Here is a 20,388-nt window from a genome sequence, read left to right as displayed (position 1 = left end):
CTATATTCCGAAAAGTGCTATTTTTGGCCATTTTGGCCCCTTTTGACCCCTTTGTGACGCAAACAGAATTTTTATAAAAAATACGAAAATGTTACATTTCCTTCCTTGGGTAGCTGTAACTTCATGCAAAATTTCAGAAAAATGTAATGAGTAGTTATTGAGAATTTTGAGGACGAACGGATGAACAGATGAGAGTGAATTCTAAGGTCCAAATTCGACTTAGTCGGTGGACCAACAAGAAGTCGTCTTGTGATAATTGAATCAAAATTGGAAATATCTGTATTACAGAGTTTCAAGTCGAGTACAAACCTCAGCGAACTGAAGTTAGCAGTCCCTTATCGAACGGACATATTTTATTGCACTGTATATTATTATACATATACGTTCACTGCATGTATATTGTACATACGTTTAAAGACACGTATTGGGTTCAGTATATGCACCCGTATGTAACAGAGACTTTAAAAGAACTGGTCATTAAGCCTTGATTTTTAGACAGCCATTACAATCCTCTCCTGATCACAGTGGAGCGATCCTCTGTTTAGTCAATCTATAGAGCCTTCCTTATTTATATAATTCTGGGCGAATTCGTTCAGAAAACACTTCACACATTCTTGGTTGACTATATTTTGCAAGGATGCAATAAATTAGTGTTGGGAGATGAAGGATCTATTAGTCGCGTGCAAGTGACTCTATAAGTCATTCCGTCGGTCGGTCCGTCGTCGGTCGGTCTGTCCGTAACACTTTTGTGCTTGCCTTTTGGCCAAGATCAAAGTGTATCTGTTCCGGCAGATACTGCAAGCAAAGACCATATGTGGGGACAGCCCCACATATAAGACCTTGATCAATGTAGGGGCAACCCTTCATACCAATTGTCACTATTCAGCTCCCCTACTCCCCGGGGAGCTGGTCCCCATTTCCCCTTCACTCCTCACATTAAAAATCGGCCTTGTGCCTAATTTGCTCGGCGAGGGAGCAAATAAATAGTCTTTTCTTGGCCAAGATCAAAGTGTAGTATCTGTTCCGGCAGATACTGCAAGCAAAGACCATATGTGGGGGAAACCCCACATATAAGACCTTGGTCAATGTAGGGGCAACCCTTCATACCAATTGTCACTATTCAGCTCCCCTACTCCCCGAGGAGCTGGTCCCTATTTCCCCTTCACTCCTCACATTAAAAATCGGCCTTGTGCCTAATTTGCTCGGTGGGGGAGCAAATAAATACCCTTTTCTTGGCCTTTTGGTTAAGATCAAAGTGTAGTATCTGTTCTTACTACATGCTGTACTTTGTGATATAAAGGGAGAGATCACTTTTCTGTATTAATTTAATGAAAAATGATCACCGACTTCAAAACCAATCAGTCTCAAAGCCATTCAAGTCATTCTCCAGATCATTCAAGTTGTTTTTGAAGGATTCCAGTTATTTTTTAAGCATTCAAGTCATTCTTAAGGTCATTCATTTCATCCCTAAGTTCATTAAAGTCATTTTAAGTCATTTACTTTTTATTTATTTAAGTCATTTCAGCCCATTTTTCGGTCATTTTAGTTTATCTTTAAGAATTTCATGTCATTCATGCATTCATTCATTACACGAGAGCATGCGACTAATGGTTATCGGCCTTGTTAAATTAGATATTAGAAAATGAAAAACCGCTTATCTATATACCGATAAAGTTGACTTCTGTTCTGACAATGATATTAAAAGCCTACTTTATCTATTTAAAAATGATTAAAACGAACTTCTTAATAAACTCAGTCATGGATATACAAGAGACTAAATAAAGGTTAACTAATTTGCATATTCCTTTGAAAAACGGCGTATGTCGATTATCCCCATTTCTTTCTGCGCACGCGCTAATTTAACAGTTATACGTTAAACAACGTTTTTAGTTACTTGTGTATACGTATGGATTTAGGTCATACGCTAATTGACAAAGCTGGACAGCTGCATGTTTTTGTTTCGATTCTAGCTTTTTTTTTTACTTTTGAAATCATTACTATCTATTGGGTACAATATTATAATCGACAGAGTATTGGCTCTATAATAATAAACATGAAATCTGTATGAATTAAAATATAATATTCCAGCATATTTTACGACCGGGCAACGCCGAGAGCCTGCTAGTCTTTCTATAAAAAAATCCCATTAAATCATCCAAACGTTTTCCATGCACATATTTTCATCGGGCAATATGTGAAAGCCTGTGCGATACCTACCTTCATTAGTCATCAATCAGAATGATAACAGTTTCGGTATTATCACTCTGGTTGGCGATTAATGAGGGCAGAGTATTGCATAGGCTTTCACATGTTATATGATGAAAATATGTTTATATTATAATAAATCCGTATTCCCGTCTGTTTGATTGTCTGATCACATTACGTCATATATGACGTTATAGCAGATTATATATATCTATACACATATACTATATACGTCATATATGACGTCATGATAAAAAAACTTGAAAACAGAAGGGGATGGTAAAAATAACAGTAAATATTCCCGGACAACACCATTTATATTCAACCAGTATATATATATATATATATATATATATATATATATATATATATATATATATATATATATATATATATATATATATATATATATACACTTTTATCTTTGCCTGAATATTTAAAGTTTTATGCGAGTACTAATAATGACAACCTTAACAAACAGAACAAAATGAATTCCATATATAAACATATTTGTATTGAAAATTGTAACAAAAAAAAGACCGATCCAATGAAAATATAAGGAACAAGATTTGGGGGCATTTTTGACCTCTTTTGAGCCCCTGGGGATGCTGAATCCCAATGTAAATGGATAACGGTGCAATTTATGGCCTTAACACATGTATATTTGAGTTGACCACCGTGGAAAACCACTATATAGTCAGACATATCAAGTTTTTATTGAGAAATATGAAAAAAAGAGCCACAAAAAGGGGCGTTTTTTGCACTTAAAGTCCCTAGGGGCGCAAAACAGAATTTTGTCAGTGTCACCTTTACTAGATTTATATTAAGAATGGGCTTCACAATTTTTGCAAGTTTTAGGAAAATCTAATGGATAGATCAAAAGTTATGGGGCAAAATGTGTCATTTTTTGGGTATTTTTTTTACCTCTTTTGAGCCCCTGTGGATGCAGCAGAAGGCTTTGCAAATATTTTTTTACTGTGCACATCTATTTAATGAAATACAATTTGTGGCAAAATTTCAGGAAAAACTAATGGACGGTTATCTGGCAATTTAACGAACGCATGGACGGACACACAGACGCCACTGAAAACATAGGTCCCTCTCCGATAAATTGGGGGGGGGGATTTGTTTTCGAAAGGGTTCAGAATGCAGAAAGGGCGATGTTTTCCTGCATTCCCATGTGATAGAAATAGAACTATTTATCGTATAGCAGATAAACACAGTGTCTAGGGAATAATAAAAAAGACATAAAATAAAATAGAAGAGGATGTTTTTTTAACAAGAAAGTAACCATTTATTAAGGATTAATGAGTGCACTATGGGCAGTGAGAAAATAACGTAATGATCAGTAGTAAACCTCCATTCGCATGGAGTAAATATTATTGCCACATCTAGGTTGGTTCATCTACCATTAGTATCACCCTCTTAGACAGGGTTCACAAAAAGAGTCTCCAATAGGCCCCATACTATCAACTAAGCTCCAACTCCTGTCCCATCACCGTAATATTGCACTCCTATGCCTGTTTTATAAATATTTTAATGTATTGTACATTACACTTGTACCCCATCTCAATATGCATCCACTCAACAAACCCGTTTAGCAGCAAACTCCCATCTATTCACAGTAAAGGTCTACTAATGCCGAAAAGTTTCTTCTGATAACTTTTTTCCTCGGACTGCTAAACATTGGAATTCCCTCCCTGCTTCCTGCTTCTATGACATGCAGAATTTTAAATGTAATATGAACAGAAATCTTGCTGCTCAACTCCTTATATAGTGCCCCTATGGACAGGGTTCCAAATAGTAGTTCCTTACGTTCATGTGGCAATATGCCTTGTTTGGGGTGATCAAGAGTGAAAAAAAAGAAAAAAAAGCAAAGACGCTATTGTCCAAAATGCATCTATTAAGGCCAGGGATTACATTACAATATGATTAAATTCATAACATTTGACTAACAGAAAGATGTGATTGATCTTGGTATATGGCTTTGTTTTCAATTGTATCCCAGTACAGACAATGGCACCACTAGATGGTCTTCATATTACCATATCGTACTCAAGTTGCACTCACCCTAGGTGGATTGACCCGGATTCCTCTGAAGGAAGAAGTTTCATGGGAGTATGAAATTTTCAGTCACATGTATATCCCTTCCAGGGAAAACAATGATGCCAGTTTTTTTAGCTCTTGCAAAGAGGTCTTACATACAGCGCCTGGTATTTCCAAATGGTCACTCATCTGTCACTGACAAGGCTCAACGTTGCTTAACATCAGTCATGCAACAAGAATCGGTGCGTCAGTGTGATTATGCCTTTATATTTACTTTGTAATTATCATTTTCGCTATTTCTTGAACAGTTTTCTATCAAACAGTTTTCATATATACTTTTTCTATTTATTCTTAAAAATAAACATAACTCAAATAGAGCAAAAAAAAAATAATAACGACTTTTTTGTTAGTCTGAGAGAAAGTGGCCAAAATTTCCTCATTTCTCTTTGAATTGGTGGAATAAATCTGCCTCCTATTTATAGAACAAAGACCCAATCTTTCTTTCTTGGTACCATTTCTTAGCATTCTCTTGTGAGAAGACCTATCGCTTTCTTTCTCCAACCTCTACACTCTCCCAATCCATGACCCAGAGGTCAATAGGTCTTGTTCTGTAGACAATCAAGTCAGTTGGGTCACATTGGCTTGACCAGTTGCCTGTTGTTATTGTTGCTATGGCCATAAGCCATGAAATTTGACCACATCTTTATGGCGAGCATGATCACTTTCTGCGTTCTTTGGATTTCTTGTTGCTGTCTGCAGGGCTTAACTTTAGCGATGAAAAGATTCAGAGATTGTTGCGCTTTCCTTCTTCTACCAAAGAAATTCAGTCTTTAAATAAGTCTTCACGCTTTCTCATACCCCCCCCCCATTTTATATTTGTCCAAGCAATTCTATAAGAGGCTGTGTCCGTCAAGTTTTCTGTCAGGCTAAAACTTGAAATAGCATTTTCGTTTATCATGCTTTAGTTTTAATTAGCATTTCCGTTCATCTATTATGCTAACAATTAAAATATCAATAGCTAGAAGCAAAGTGTAAGATCTTTTCTGGCATTAAACTTTATTATTTTCTTTCAGGTGAAAGAAATCCTTCAAGACTGAGGCAATTTTTATTTTGTTCCAATTCAGATTGCCCCTCTTTGGGAAGCTGGATCTTGTTCTGATTCTCGTGGGGAAGTAAGTGAATCTTGTGTCTGATTCTCGTGGGGAAGTAAGTGAATAACATTTCTTGGCCTTCGGGTTAAGATCAAAGTGCAATATCTGTTCCGATACTACACTTCAATTTTTGTTCTCAATTAGTGAAGGAGAAATCCTTCACGACTGAGACAATTTTTATTTTTGTTCCTTCCCCCACATTAAAAATCGACATTTTATTTTTATTTTTTATTTTTTTTTTACACAGTGATCACCACTTATCAAGGCCCGGAAGCCACTCAGGGATAAGGGTTATTGCAAGTACATTACGTTAGTGTGTTTTTTTTTTTAACTCTGCCCTCGTGGGGAGGCAAGTAAATAGGAACATTTAAAATATCGTTTTTTTGTTGGTCTGTCATGCTAACGTTTAAAATAGCATTTTTATATGTCTATCATCATAAAGTTCCTAATAACATTTTTGTTTGTCATGTTAAAAAAAGCATTTTCATTTGTCTGTTATGTTAACAGTTAAAATATTATATTTTGGTCTGTTATGCTTAAATCCCAAATAGCATTTTTGTTGTTCGGTTGTGCTAAACTTCCAAATAACATTTTCGTTGATCTGTTATGCTAACGTTTCAAATACCATTTTTGTTGGTTGTTTTAAAATAGTATTTTAGTTTATATACCATATTAAATTTTCAAATTGCATTTTCATCGCAAAAGGATAAAGATTGAACAGGTTAAGTTACTTTGTCATGCTTAAATTAGCATTTATTTTAGTTGTTAACATTATCTAAAATAATAACTTGGCTTTGGTCTATCGTTTTATTGTATATGAACACCCCCTTACGAGACAGGTTTCACTTCCATTATCTCATCACACTGCATACACATGCCTGCTAGACTATTTCATTGAATGACAGTAGTAACACTGTGCTGGTTGGTAATGACAGAAGGCACTAGTGCTCTAAACTTAACCCACCTGCTCCTAACTCTAGCAATCACACTAACACCTGATCCACCGTGTTCCCCAATGGTCTTCTCGACAGCATCAATAGATATGCCATCCAGATATACTTTCTCCCCATCTGAGTTCTCCTCTCTATCCATTGTTTTATATTCCTGATTATCCTTGCTCAACCTACCTGCAATTCTGCAGTACTTGTGTACCCAATACTTATCAATACCACAAAAATCTTGAATTGCACCTGACTCCCTGTAGGGAAAATTGTTGTACTTGTGAAAATGACCTACTATGTGTCTACGCATTTTGGAAAGTTTAGTTACCTAACAACAGAAAAAAGAAATATCAATGAGCAGCTGATTTTATGCTCAACAGTCACGCGAAAATAACGTAAATTCTCGCCGTTTATATGCAAATTAGAAGATCATGGGTTGTATAAAAGCGAGCCGTTTGAAGAACAAGGGAGTTCGTTAAAAAAAAAGGCGAGGTTTACACACGAACACTCGAATCATCTCTAATTTTCATTTTGTTAACTGCTGAAGAAAACTCTTTCCACAAATTGATCATCATGCGTGTTTTTGTGGAAAGGGGTTACTCCTTAGTGTTGGCGGTGGTCACAGTCATTAGTCTAAAAGGGATTTTCGATACAACTCTTTGTCACGAAAAAATATACAGAAAATAACGTTTTTTTCTTGGCCGAGACAAATAAGCTTTAATTTGAAGCGGTTAACGGTTACTTTGTAAGAATACGTCGTTATTGTTTTTTTTATGGGAGGGGGGTGAGGGTAGAAAATAAGTCAATTTACTCAAATTCTCATCTGATAAAACACCAGCTTTCATATGTGTACAAAGAGTATAGACAATAAATACCATGGTCTATGGCAAACGTTTCTCTGAACTAAGAAGGAATAAAAAGAAATGCTCTGAATTATAAGTTTGCTGGCGAGTATTTCTCTTCCCAAACAGACGCCAGCTACGTGCAGAAAAAAGCAGCAAAGATGGTGGGCTCCCTCTACCGTGCAAGAAAATCACAGGTCCCACACTGTCGGTCAAGCTTCAATCTCTGTCCCATCGTCACAATGTTGTATCCCTGTGCCTGGCTTACAAGTATTTTAATGAAATCCACACTGACAAATTCGTAACACTTGTGCCCTTTCAATGTAAATACCCCGGACAAACGTGACAAGCAGCAAAATTATATCCTTCCAATGTAGAGGTCTCAATATGCTAGATCGCTCCATAGCAGTAACTAACTGTTGATGTTGGTAGAATTAATATCAGTGTTGCTTCACAAGAGAAGAAAGAAAAACCATGACTGGGTAGAAGTTTCAAGTAATGTGAAATTGTATTTTGATAGTCGCCACAGTAAGGATTGAACCTTCAACCTCCAGGAGAGTAACTTACAAATAGAGTTTACCAAGGCCCCATGACGTAGTGGATAAATTCTTCTACCCATCCATGGCTGATGGACAAGAACATTCTATCATCATGGATCAAATAAAAAGTTCCATTAAAAATTCTGGGCAAATACTGAAGTTGGACAAGATACACCTAAAGAAGGTAAGAGGTTACATTACATTCAAGTAATCTGAATAATTGAAATAATATGAATGAATCAACCAAGTAACTGTTGTGACCCTAGAAGGGTTACTAAGGACAACACAGATACGAAGAGATATTAGAAAAATTAAAATATATTGAGACAAAAATAAAAAAAAACAAACTGCATCGTCATAGTAGTACTCAAGATAGTGGACTACAAAAGTACACTGACCGATATTTACCTCTCTTTCCCACTGCAAGAGGATGTGATGCAAGGTCGGAAGGTGGGGAAAATAAGTCAATGATCCAAAAGAAGGAGGATTTCGGACCTGCAAAAATATGCCTAAGAAGCTTCGTCAGCATTCTCTGGTGAGGGCACCTCAGGCAACAAGCAATAGAATTGCTCCTCCCAAAAGTCAGGAGGCAAGGCCTGGGAGGACAGATTTCCTAGGACTATACGGAACATTTTGCATCAGTTCGACAGGAAAAAGACCATCGAAATGACCGATTGTCGAGGTTGGACCCTTGACTTACATGTACAACAGAAAACTATACTGGCCACCCTGCGATTCGTACCTCTCACTTATTTCTATAGTTAGGAAGGGTTCATCTTTAGTGCATGGGTGATTCCCCGCAATAGCAACAAATATTGTAACGTGACTTATTCAAAAGAAGAAGAATCTCGCATAAAAACAAAGAAAGATTAATTCAACATTTGGAGACAAAAACAGAGAAATATTGATCAACTCTCATAACAATTTTCTCGATTGTTTGTCTATCAAAAGTGGCTGAAATGTTCATCTGGAAAAATATTTGCAATCTTTGTTATGGCTGTGCAAATATGCATCCATCATGTTGAAAGTTTTATTTCCTATGTGTTAATCCAATCACTCTCAATTGTTTATAAAACAGTGCTCAATAACAAGTAGAGCTGTATCATATCCAATCAATATCTGAGACTTCAAGAAGTTGGAGATTGAAAGAGATCACAACAGAAACATGTATGCACATGTGTAACCAATAATGTTAGTGTAAACAAAGAAATTTCTTTATACATATATATGGTAACTTCCTTCAGTCTCCACAGGCTATGAATACTCATTGTAAGGATGCCTATGTGTGAAATTTTTATGGCAAAAGTTGCGCAATCTCCAACCAACACCTCTTCTTAGTCAACATTTTTAAATACCAGTGGAAAGTGGAGGATCAGGACGATTGGAAACAAATGCCGAGATAAGCGGAAAGCACATACAGTATCTAGAATTCCCAAATCGTACTAGCCAGGCTCAGCATTGCTTAACTTCAACGATCTGACGAGAGTCGGTATGTCAATGTGATTATGATTATATATATATATATATGTATATATATATATATATATATAATCATAATCACATTGATGATATATATATATATATATATATATATATATATATATATATATATTTATACACACACACTAGCAGGCCGTCTGGCGTAGCCCGGTCATAAAATATGCTTAAATATGATATTTTAATTATAACTGCAGATTTTGTATTTACTATTATTATTACTGAGCCAACTCTACATTAATTATTATAAATTCTAGGGCGGATTCTCCAATTCAACATTTTCCGTTATTTGAGGTTTCATGCACAAATATTGTAGTTTCATAAACAAGGCCACTGGTTAAACAGTTCTTTTGACATGGATAATCTATGCAAATTTTGGCAGGTACATTTTTCTCTTCATTATTAACCTTTCAATTAGGGTAATTGTTATAATTGTGGTTATTGTTGTTATATTTATTACTTTTTCTATGAGGTTTTTTTTTTACATAGGCATAACCACTTATCAAGGCCCGCAGACCACTCGAGGATAAGGGTTAATAGTGTACAGTAGTCAATTGGACAATATAGTAATAGTTTATAATGGAAATTCGGTAAATTTATTGACTTATATGGAACGGCTCATCAAGAACTTGTTTATGTTGGACTTGAAGACAACCATATTGTAGTCAGCTGGAAAGCAGAAAAACGGAAGACAATTCCACAGGCGTGCAGTTCTAAGAAAGAAGCTTTGTTCATGGAATCTATGTTTACGTTTAGGCACAGATAAAGAGTGGGGGTGGAATTATTGATAGTGTTTTCAGTTAGACGGGTGTTTCTTGTGAATGTTTGGCGTTGGGGGGGACATAGATTGAAGCTCAGTCGAGCACTTGCCATGAAAATAACGATAAAGCAGAGACAAACTCGCAACATCTCTTTTGTGAGATAGAGATTGCAGGGAAGAGAAAAGGACATCTCCTACAAGGCTACAAAGTCTATTTTGAACTCTATCAAGGCAGGGCAAGTTCTTTCTAGCAGCTCCCGCCTAGATGTGACAACAGTACTCCATCCTTGGACATACCTGGCTCTTATATAGATAGAGAATTACATCAGCAGTGAGATATCTACTTTAAATTGACGACTTTTCTAGATTTCCGAGTACACTGATTATGAAAATCTTTGTTAAATTTTGTGGAGACAAGTAATTTTCTACATATAAAGACACGTGTGCGTGAGAACCAAATCTCCTTCTCTGTGGCCGACGTGTTTCTGTGTCCCAGTGGTCTACCTAAATTTCACCGTATAGCAGTAATTGTAAAAAGCGGAAATCCACGTAAAAACGAAAAGGACCAATGTATTTAATTTCATGCATTAAAGGTCCCATGCATTTTGTCAGCATAATCTAATAAATATCATTGCGATCTCATATTTGAGTGGTAGGTTAGTATTCGTTTATGATTAGGATACCGTTAACCCCAAATATAAGAATAGTTAGAGTTTAGTCAATCACAATGGCCGGAATAAAGCTAGGGAGACTTATTATTTGTGAAGCGAAAAATGGAAAGAGTTTTATGTGTATGTATGTGATAACCAGTCAATTGGCAGTGCAAGCAAAATATAGTAGGAAAATATAGAATTTGTCTCGGCACCAACTAGTAGTGGTGAGAGCACTGAATATTGAGAGAGAAAAATAGGAACTCCTTCCTCTGTAGATGTGGCGATTGTGATGGTGTTGCTCATCGGATGTAATGTAGAATTTTATTATCATGAATGAATGGGGCAGAAATGGTCGTCGTAAGCTACATAAGATAGTGGCTATCAGAGTAGATGTATTTTATTTGTATGTGGCATTTCTTGTTGTGCTACGGTACTTTGATTCAGAGGGGAATTTCTGCAATCAAAATATTTCATATGGAGATATATATATATATATATATATATATATATATATATATATATATATATATATGTTTTGAAATTAAATAGATCCAAGATTCGACATTGTGAAAAGTTGACACAATGGAATTATGTGGATGTCACCGTTTACATTCTATATCTATATTTAGAAATTGGATGACAGCACATTTCTTTTATTTATTTTTCTATAGTGAACATAAACGTTTTCTTTTAAAAATTATTAGGCATATACTTAGTAAGTTTATATATATAACTACTTCATTTACTCGCATAAAATTAATATACGAAAGTATAAATTTATGCGTAAATTTTAAGTATTCACTTCAAAAGTGCTCAATACAAAGGTAAGCTACATAAGATAGTGGCTATCAGGGTAGATGTATTGAATTTGTATGTGGCATCTCTTGTGACTGACCAACAATATGGATTTAGACAAGCCCATTCAGCAGCAGACATCCTAACTGTAATCTCAGAACGTATATACCAGTCACTGGACAAAGCATGGGAGGGTAGAGCGGTAGCTCTAGATATATCTAAGGCTTTTGACAGGGCATGGCATGAAGGTCTTCTCAGGAAAATCAGATCATATGGTATCACTGGAAGAATACATGACATAATTAAGTCCTTCTTAGATAAGAGAAAAATCCAGGTTGTCCTCGACGGTTGTACATCTAAACAATATGATATAAATGCAGGAGTGCCTCAGGGGTCTATCCTGAGACCTCTGTTATTTCTAATATTCATAAATGACCTCCCTGACAAAATTGCCTGTGAGATGGGTATATATGCTGACGACACCACACTCTATAACAGACATGACAGGAAAACAAATGGACACATATCTAAAGAAATGGCAGAAGCACTGGAGGATGACCTCTGATCTGTAGTGGAATGAGGACATAAATGGATGGTAGCATTCAATGCTGCCAAGATTAAACTTGTTTCCTTCAATAATTACAAGAAACCTTCTCTACCACCAATAGTAATGGCCAATGACTTTTTATCTGAAAGTACATCCTTTAAACTCTTCGGCCTAACATTCACAGGAAACATGAGTTGGAACAATTACATTGAGAGTATTGCCAGGACCGCTGCGAAGAAGGTAGGTTCTCTCTACCGTGCTAGAAAGATACTAATGTCCGAAAGTATCCTATACATCTATAAGACCACCACTCGCCCATGTATGGAGTATTGTTGTCATATTTGGGCTGGTGCATCTGCTACTAGTCTCTCACTCCTAGACAAGATCCAAAAGAGAGTCTCCAATTTGATACGTCCTGAACTATCATCTAAGTTTTCTTCCTCTGTACCATCGAAGAAATGTTGCATCCTTCTGCCTGTTCTACAAGTATTTTAATGGTGAATGCTCTGACGAACTGCAAGCATGTGTGCCCCCTCGACGTAAATACCCTTGACAAACCCGACAAGTAGCTTAATCTCAACCCTACACATTAGAGATCCCTAGATGTAAGAGAGCCTTCTACTCTAGTAGTTTCTTCCCCAGGACAGCTAGACTTTAGAATTCCCTTCTGGGTCCCTGCTTCCCCAACTGTACTGACATGCAAAAGTTCAAGTGTAACATAAACCGACATCTTGCTGCCCAACATCCTACACAGTACCCCTGATGCCTATGTCCCTGATAGTAGCCCCCTACAACAAAGTGGCAATGTGCCTTGTTTGGGGTGAAAATGTAAAAAAAGGTTGAGCTAGTTAGTAATTTATAAAATATATATGGATATTACGTGTTTCATCCACTCTATTTTCTTTTTATATATATAACATATAATATATATAATATATAATATATATATTTATAGTAAGTTATAATATATATATATATATATATATATATATATATATATATATATATATATATTTATAGTAAGTTATAAAATATATATGGCGATTAAGCTACACTGAATATTCCGCGTTTCATCCACTCTAGGATTCTTCAGGTTGAGCTTTTTAAATAAGGATTGGTATATATTATAAGAAAATATATTTTTACAGAAATTATATATATATATATATATATCTATATATATATATATATATGTATTTTAAATTTGTCTTTACATAAGCAGTAGTTTGTTGCTACACAGTCATGAGCATCTGATTTAGAATTCCGTTTCCGAAAATAAGGGTTGTTGCCTGATGAGGTCTCCAGTTAGTAAATACTAGAAGACCGAAACATGCTCATGACTGTGTAGCAACAAACTACTGCTTATGTAGCGCAAATTTAAAATGTAACTTGCTCTACTGTTGTATTGAGCACTTTTGTTTAAACCTCGTTATATTTCACTTGTTACCCTACCTTTGAAAAATAGCAACCTCAAATTATATATATATAAAATCGACTTAGATATTCGGGCAATGTCAAAACATCGTTAATTCACTACCGGCACAGCAGCTGTTGTTAAGCATAATGGTTCGATGCTTTGACTGTTGTACGGGCAGTCGGGTTTCGATTCTGACTTGAGGTAGTTGCCTGTCTAATCGCATTGATGAGATACAGCAAAACAGTACTGTATGTGGATGACACACACACACACACACACACACACACACACACACACACACACACACAGGTAACCTTGTCTGTCTGTATGCAGAAATAGTCGCTATCGAACTACTGTATATATATAAAAGATTTTGGACTTTTGGAACGAACTCGATTTAGTTTTAAACCGGCAAAAATAGCTAAGGAGTTAAAATTTAAAAAAGAAATGGAACTTGGCAGATGTAAGTCGAATAAACGTGTTACTACTACGCATGCGCAAATATACATTTATACCTTTAACAACATTATTTTTCAAAAAGTTTTTATATGTGTATGGTAAGGAATCAGGCTGCAGCATAAAATGTTTTGGTTTCGATTCTGATTGATGGTACCCAACTCATTTTCTGTAACTTTTGAAATCATTATATATTGGCTCTATAATAATAAATATGAAATCTGCATAAATTAAAATATCATATTTAAGCGTATTTTATGACTGGAAAACGCCGGACGGCCTACTTGTAAAGTGTTTTTTCGAGAAGGGGGTGATGCATTGGTTGTTCAGGGTGGGATTAGCCCTGTCATGAAGATGTAAAAACGGAACTAAATAAAAACACATGCACTCTTCTCACGTTTTAAGATGGATATCAAAAGGGGTCGATTTCTAAACCAAAATAGCAGCCATTGTGCGTGCGTGTACACAGAAATGTGTGCATGTACACAAATATATGTTGCTCTGTGTACATATGTATTTGTGGGTATACATCTATACACACATGTATATATAAATATATATGTGCACACATGTACATACATATATACGTACATACATACATCTGCATGTGTATATATATATATATATATATATATATACGTATAAACACATACATACATATGTGTGTGTGTGTATGTGTGTGTACTTCCATACACGTATCCATTAGGTATCAAATGTTGTAAGTAAAACTTTACATTGGTCAAATTCCAAATTACATTTGTAGTATTTTTGGCCTTCCTTACAAATTATCAAGCGCACTTTGACTTGCAGGTCAAGCTACATCAATAAATAACCGATATGACCATCATTTGTTTCCTTCCTTTATTTCTTCCTTTTCATTCCAAATCTCTTCTTTCCCTCTGATTCCACATTATTCTCACTATCCGACATTTTTAATCAAAACCACAATGTCTTCTATTTCGGTAAATATTTTGAAATATTTACAAATAGCGGACTTTTTTTTAAAAAAATATCTTTCAGCTGAAATTATTCTCAATTTCTACCCAAATTCAACTTGTGTCAACATGCACAATAGCTGAAAAACCCGTCCTTTCTATGCAATTCCTGTCCATTCCAAATTTATCATACATCATCTATTGATGAGAAAAAACTACAAGCAAATATGTTAACACTTTCATGGATCTTTATTTTTTTTTTACAGAAATTAGTCATCCTTGATCAAACTTGCTTTCAAGTTGAGCTGTAACATCAAATAATGGAGGCAAAACGTCTCCTTTGAGGCAAAACTGATTCCAACAAAAACAAATAATCCTAACCCAATGTTACTCTTTAACCGAGCATCATCTTTTTTTTTTTTTACATTTTCACCCCCCAAACAAGGCAGAGTGCCACTTTGATCTATCATTTGGGACATAATTTGCAGGGACACTATGTTGGGAGTTGAGCAGCAAAATGTCTGTTTACATCACACTTGAACTTCTGCATGTCAGTACAGTCGGGGAAGCAGGAATCTGCAAGGGAATTCCAAAGTCTAGCAGTTCTGAGGAAGAAACTATTAGAGTAGAAGGCTTTCTTACATCTAGGGATCTCTACTGTGTAGGGGTAGGATTTTGCTGCTTGTCGGGTTTGTCGGGGGGGGGGGGTATTTACGTCGAGGAGTACAAAGGCTTAAAATACTGGAGTTGAATTCTTGAAATTGGTTCCTGAAGATGACAGAGGTCGAAAGGAAAATTTTAAATAACTCAGATTTTGCAATTTGATGTATAAAACTTGTTAGAAATAAAAACAAAAAAACGTCTATCATGTATCATGAAACATAGTCAAAACAAAATTCCAGTTAAACTATACAAAAAAACACCCAGCATGTCAAACAAATAATGAACATATATACTTTTTTTTTCATTTATACCAAACCATTAATTTATGAAGCTCAATGTAATTACAGAGTATATAACAAATAGATTACAAAAGTCTATATTCCAAATTTCAAGATGTTGGCTATCTTACTGTTTATTCCTTTAAGTACGATGACATGCACAATTCTGGACAGCACCTGTTTTGTTGCGCAACATCATTTAATTATTATATAGCGTAATAAAAGAACGAAAGAAAAAAAAGTAATTGCAACTTCTCTCCCAACTTTTGGATTTTGTAGCCCATATGCATATTGTTTTCTATTAATAAATTGATAGTTGCTATTTTTTCTGAGGAGTTAATGGCTGAATAGATTCATTGATTGATATAATAATTTAATGAATGATTTTGTGCTTCGAAACAGGCGCTGTCAAGAATTGTGAATGTCAAACATACTTAAAGGAATAAATTGTAAGATGGTCAACATCTTGAAATTTGGAATATATACTTTTGTAATTTATTTGTACTTAAATATACAGGGTGTTTCAAAAGTCTTGGGAACATTACAAATGCGTATATCTCATGAACTATTCCAGGTAGAAAAATGAAACTGGTGCCATTTTAAAGCTTGCTTAATCAAGTTTTTGGTCATACTAATGATTTTCGTCTTATGTTTCCAGGTGCAGTAATGTCGTTCTCTAAACAAGACAAGGCATTTTGCGTCCTCCAATTTGCAAAGACTGAATCGTGGACATGTGTTCAGCGTGCATTTCACGGGAAATTTAAAAAAGAAGCCCCTGAAAGGAAATCCATTGTCAGATGGAATGCTAAATTTGTGAAAGATGGGTGTTTGTGCCCAAGTAAGCGAGCAGGTCGCCCTTTAACTTCAGAAGATGCAGTTGAGCAAGTTCAGACAGCCTTTCAGCGGAGCCCCCGTAAATCAGTGAGAAGAGCCAGCAGAGAACTTCAGCTTGCTCCAGCAACTATCTGGCGTGTCTTAAGGAAACGACTGCAAATGGTACCTTACAAGCTCAAGTTGATCCAAAAGTTGAAGGACACTGATAAGCCACTTTGCCGTGACTTTTGCATTGCAATGCAAGAGAAGTTGGAAGATAACGGCTTTGATGACCGGCTTGTTTTTAGTGATGAGGCGACCTTCCATCTGAATGGCAAAGTTAACAAGCATAACACTCGCATATGGGGTACTGAGAATCCTCATGAACTTCTTGAGCACGAGCGAGATTCACAAAAAGTGAACGTGTTTTGTGCAATTTCCAAGAAAGGTGTCTATGGACCGTTCTTCTTTGAAGAGGCAACTATCACTGGTGAATCCTATCTCAACATGATGGAAGACTGGTTAATGGCTCAGTTGGAAGAAGCAGAATCTGATGACTTCATTTTTTAACAAGGTGGTGCACCTTCACACTGGAGTCTTAGAGTAAGACAGTTTCTTAACACAAGGCTGCCTGGTAGATGGATTGGGAGATCTGGGCGAGGTGATGACGTTCTCATGCCCTGGCCTCCTAGATCTCCAGATCTTACCTCGTGTGACTTTTTCCTTTGGGGTTTTGTCAATCAACAAGTCTATGTGCCGCCCCTTCCAAGAGATATTGACGAACTAAAGGCTCGAGTAACGGCAGTTATGGGAACCATTGACGTCAAGATGCTGGAACGTGTTTGGCAGGAAATGGACTATCGACTAGATGTCTGCCGTGTGACGAATGGTGCTCATATTGAGCAACTTTGAAGATTCCCCACAAAACTTGAAACTTTAACCTTTCCAACGGTACCAATTTCATTTTTAAACTCCTAATAGTTTTTGAGTCATTAAAAATCGTTATGTTCCCAAGACTTTTGAAACACCCTGTATTTTTTACCATGACTTATAGCGCTCATCCAGAGAGTATAATATTTAATTTGTTTTAAACATCTTTTTGATGCCCAAACATGGCCTATTGCCACTTGGACGTGAGGGGCTAACAAATCAGGCTGATGTCTAGGGTGGACTATGTAGGGAGTTGAGCAGTGAGATGTATTACATTTAAACTTCTGTATGTAATAACAATCAGGAAAGCAAGAAACATGGATGCAATGCCAAAGGAGGAAAAAATATGAGGGTAGAAGGCTTTCTGGTATCTAGGGATGTTGACGGTGAAGGGGTGGGATTTTGCTGCTTGTGGAGTTACTTAGGAGTTAGCGAGGAGCCAGAAGTGCTTTGAGTTCATCAGAGCACATTCCATTAAATTACTTGTCAAACAGGCATAAGAATGCAACATTGTAGCGATTGTCCAGGGACTGGAGCGTAACTGATAATGCGGCATCTATTAGATTGGATTGGTGGCTTTGTAGAGATATAGTATACTCTCAGATGCGAATCATTTTCTAGTATGGTAAAGGGAACTCACCTTCTTTGCAGCAGCCATGGCAACGTTCTTTATGTATTCGTTTCAACATATGTAAACATTCATATTATTTTCCTCTTTTTTACATCACTTATCAAGGCCAGAGGCCAATTGGGGATAAGGGTTAATGAGTAGTCAATGGGAAAATATGGTAGTAATCATTAGTTGCGAAAATTTGCTAAATTGGATTACTTAAGTTCATCAAGAAGTTGTTTACATTGGACTTGAAGACAACCATATTTTAGTCAGCTGGAAAACAGGCAAATGGAAGACAATTCCATAAGCGTGCAGTTCTAAGAAAGAAGCTTTATTCATGGAATCCACCTTTAGGTTTAGGCACAGATAAAGGGTGGATGAAATTATTGATAGTGGTTTCAGCTAGACGAGTGTTTTTAAGCAGACATACTCGTCCTTTCCTTACAATGCCAGTCTACTCCAAATTTATCATACAGTTCTCTTAATAAGAAACTTGATATGTTTACCATTTTTTGAATCATATGCTTTCAAGTTGGGCTATAACGATTAATAACGTTGTAAAACATTCGGCTAAAACAACCAAATGACACCGTTTCATAACAAACGTTGCCTTAAAGTTTCTAAGCTGGAACCTTACCACTGGGTATACTTTACTGTCATGTGGGGATAAAATACAATCTACATCATGAAATAAAATGCTGTGGAGACAGGATGTATGAGAAAAAAACCTACAAAAGGAAAAACAAATTAAAAACAAGGATAAATCACCAAAAACGAAAGCTTTGTTTGCGTTAATGTACATCTCCAATAAATAAATAAATAAATTAAAAATAAAATTAAAAACGAACGAAGATTTTAAGTTTATTGAAATAATAACAAAACCACGGGAAACAAAAATGAACAGTGAAATGTTGTTTTGGGTACTTCAGAAAACGAATTATGCAGCGTGCATGATAGACACGTTAAAATAGAAAGGTTGGCAGAAATGTCTGTATCGTTGCATAATTATTTTCATTTGTTAAATAGTTACTCACGTGCCTAAAATATCCCGTTGTGCTTTCTTTTCCCCTAGATTTTTGAATAAATTAAAAATCGTCATTTGATGTCATATATCCACGAGCTGCTATACAATTAAGTGATGTGGTCCATGCAAAAGCTATGATTTAAAACGTAGAATTTCAAAGCAAACAGAGTCTAACAAAATAGATTTGATATATATTTTTATCTCCCCTCAAATTGGTCATGTGTTAATCTTGATAAATATAAATAAGTATTTTTCATTTTTTATTTTTTTAGTATTTGCGTTTAATCTGACCAACTTGTCCATCAAATAATTCCCGTTGTGTTTTTTTTTTGTAAGATTAGTCGGCTGCAAAATGAACTAGCAAACTTTTTGCATAAAAACAGAAAATACACTGCAATTGCTTAGTCTTTGCGAAAGTAAGAGAGAAATCTTTTGTATAGGACAAATGCTGATTTCTCACTGTTGCAAAAAAAAAAGGACAAAAATAATGGAAAAACAAGAGGAGGTATATATATATATATATATATATATATATATATATATATATATATATATATACATTTGTGTGTGTGTGTGTGTGTGTGTGCTAAAAACAACAGACTAATAATTAAAGGTAAAAAAAATCTTTGTTAATAGGGAAACTAAAGAAAGATTAATAAACACGTGTTAAAGATAAAAATAATAATAATAATGGCGCACCAAAAATGAAAAATAAAAAATAAATCGGCCATTTTAACATTCCATACAGAGTTGTCTTTTCTTGTTTTTCAGCCATTTTCTTTTTAACTGCTATATTTTTTTCTTTGTACAATTTTTTTTTGTTTTTTTTTTAATCATTTCTATCCTGTCTGTCTTTTTTTGTTTTTAATATATGTATTTTTTATTTTGTGTTTTCCTTGTTTTTTTTTGTTAATTTTATTATGAGGCACCCTCCCCAAGTTTCATCTCCTTTAACACCGCTTCCACCGCCATCCACTGCCACCTAAGATTCTTTATTTCTGCAAAATTCGTTCTTTGATGTTTTCTTTTTATGAACATTTCCTGTTCTCATTTTGCTGGACTTTGCACCAAATTGCTGATGTAAGGTGCGCGGCGGGTGATGCAAACTTCTCTTGTTCGGATTCTGCTTCATTTATTTATCTATTTTTTTTATATACTTCTTGTATTACGCCAATTCTTTCCCATCTGACCAAGTCCGTTTGCCACTTTCTCTCTCTTGCTCTAAATGTCTCCATTCCATGATTTCGAAATGGTTAGTTTTTCCATAACTGTTTATCACTTTT

At 35.5% G+C, this 20,388-nt stretch overlaps 1 pseudogene; it reads left to right on the top strand.

Annotated features, from left to right (window-relative positions):
• The first annotated feature begins 1,223 nt into the window (after window positions 1-1,223).
• LOC145277208 (U2 spliceosomal RNA) lies at window positions 1,224-1,442 on the top strand (annotated as a pseudogene).
• Window positions 1,443-20,388: the final 18,946 nt, after the last annotated feature.

The sequence above is a fragment of the Euprymna scolopes genome, chromosome 5 (genome assembly GCF_053919585.1).
Source record: "Euprymna scolopes isolate OS-2025 chromosome 5, ASM5391958v1, whole genome shotgun sequence".
NCBI classification, from domain to species: domain Eukaryota; kingdom Metazoa; phylum Mollusca; class Cephalopoda; order Sepiida; family Sepiolidae; genus Euprymna; species Euprymna scolopes.
This window is presented reverse-complemented; position numbering and strand designations above follow the sequence as displayed.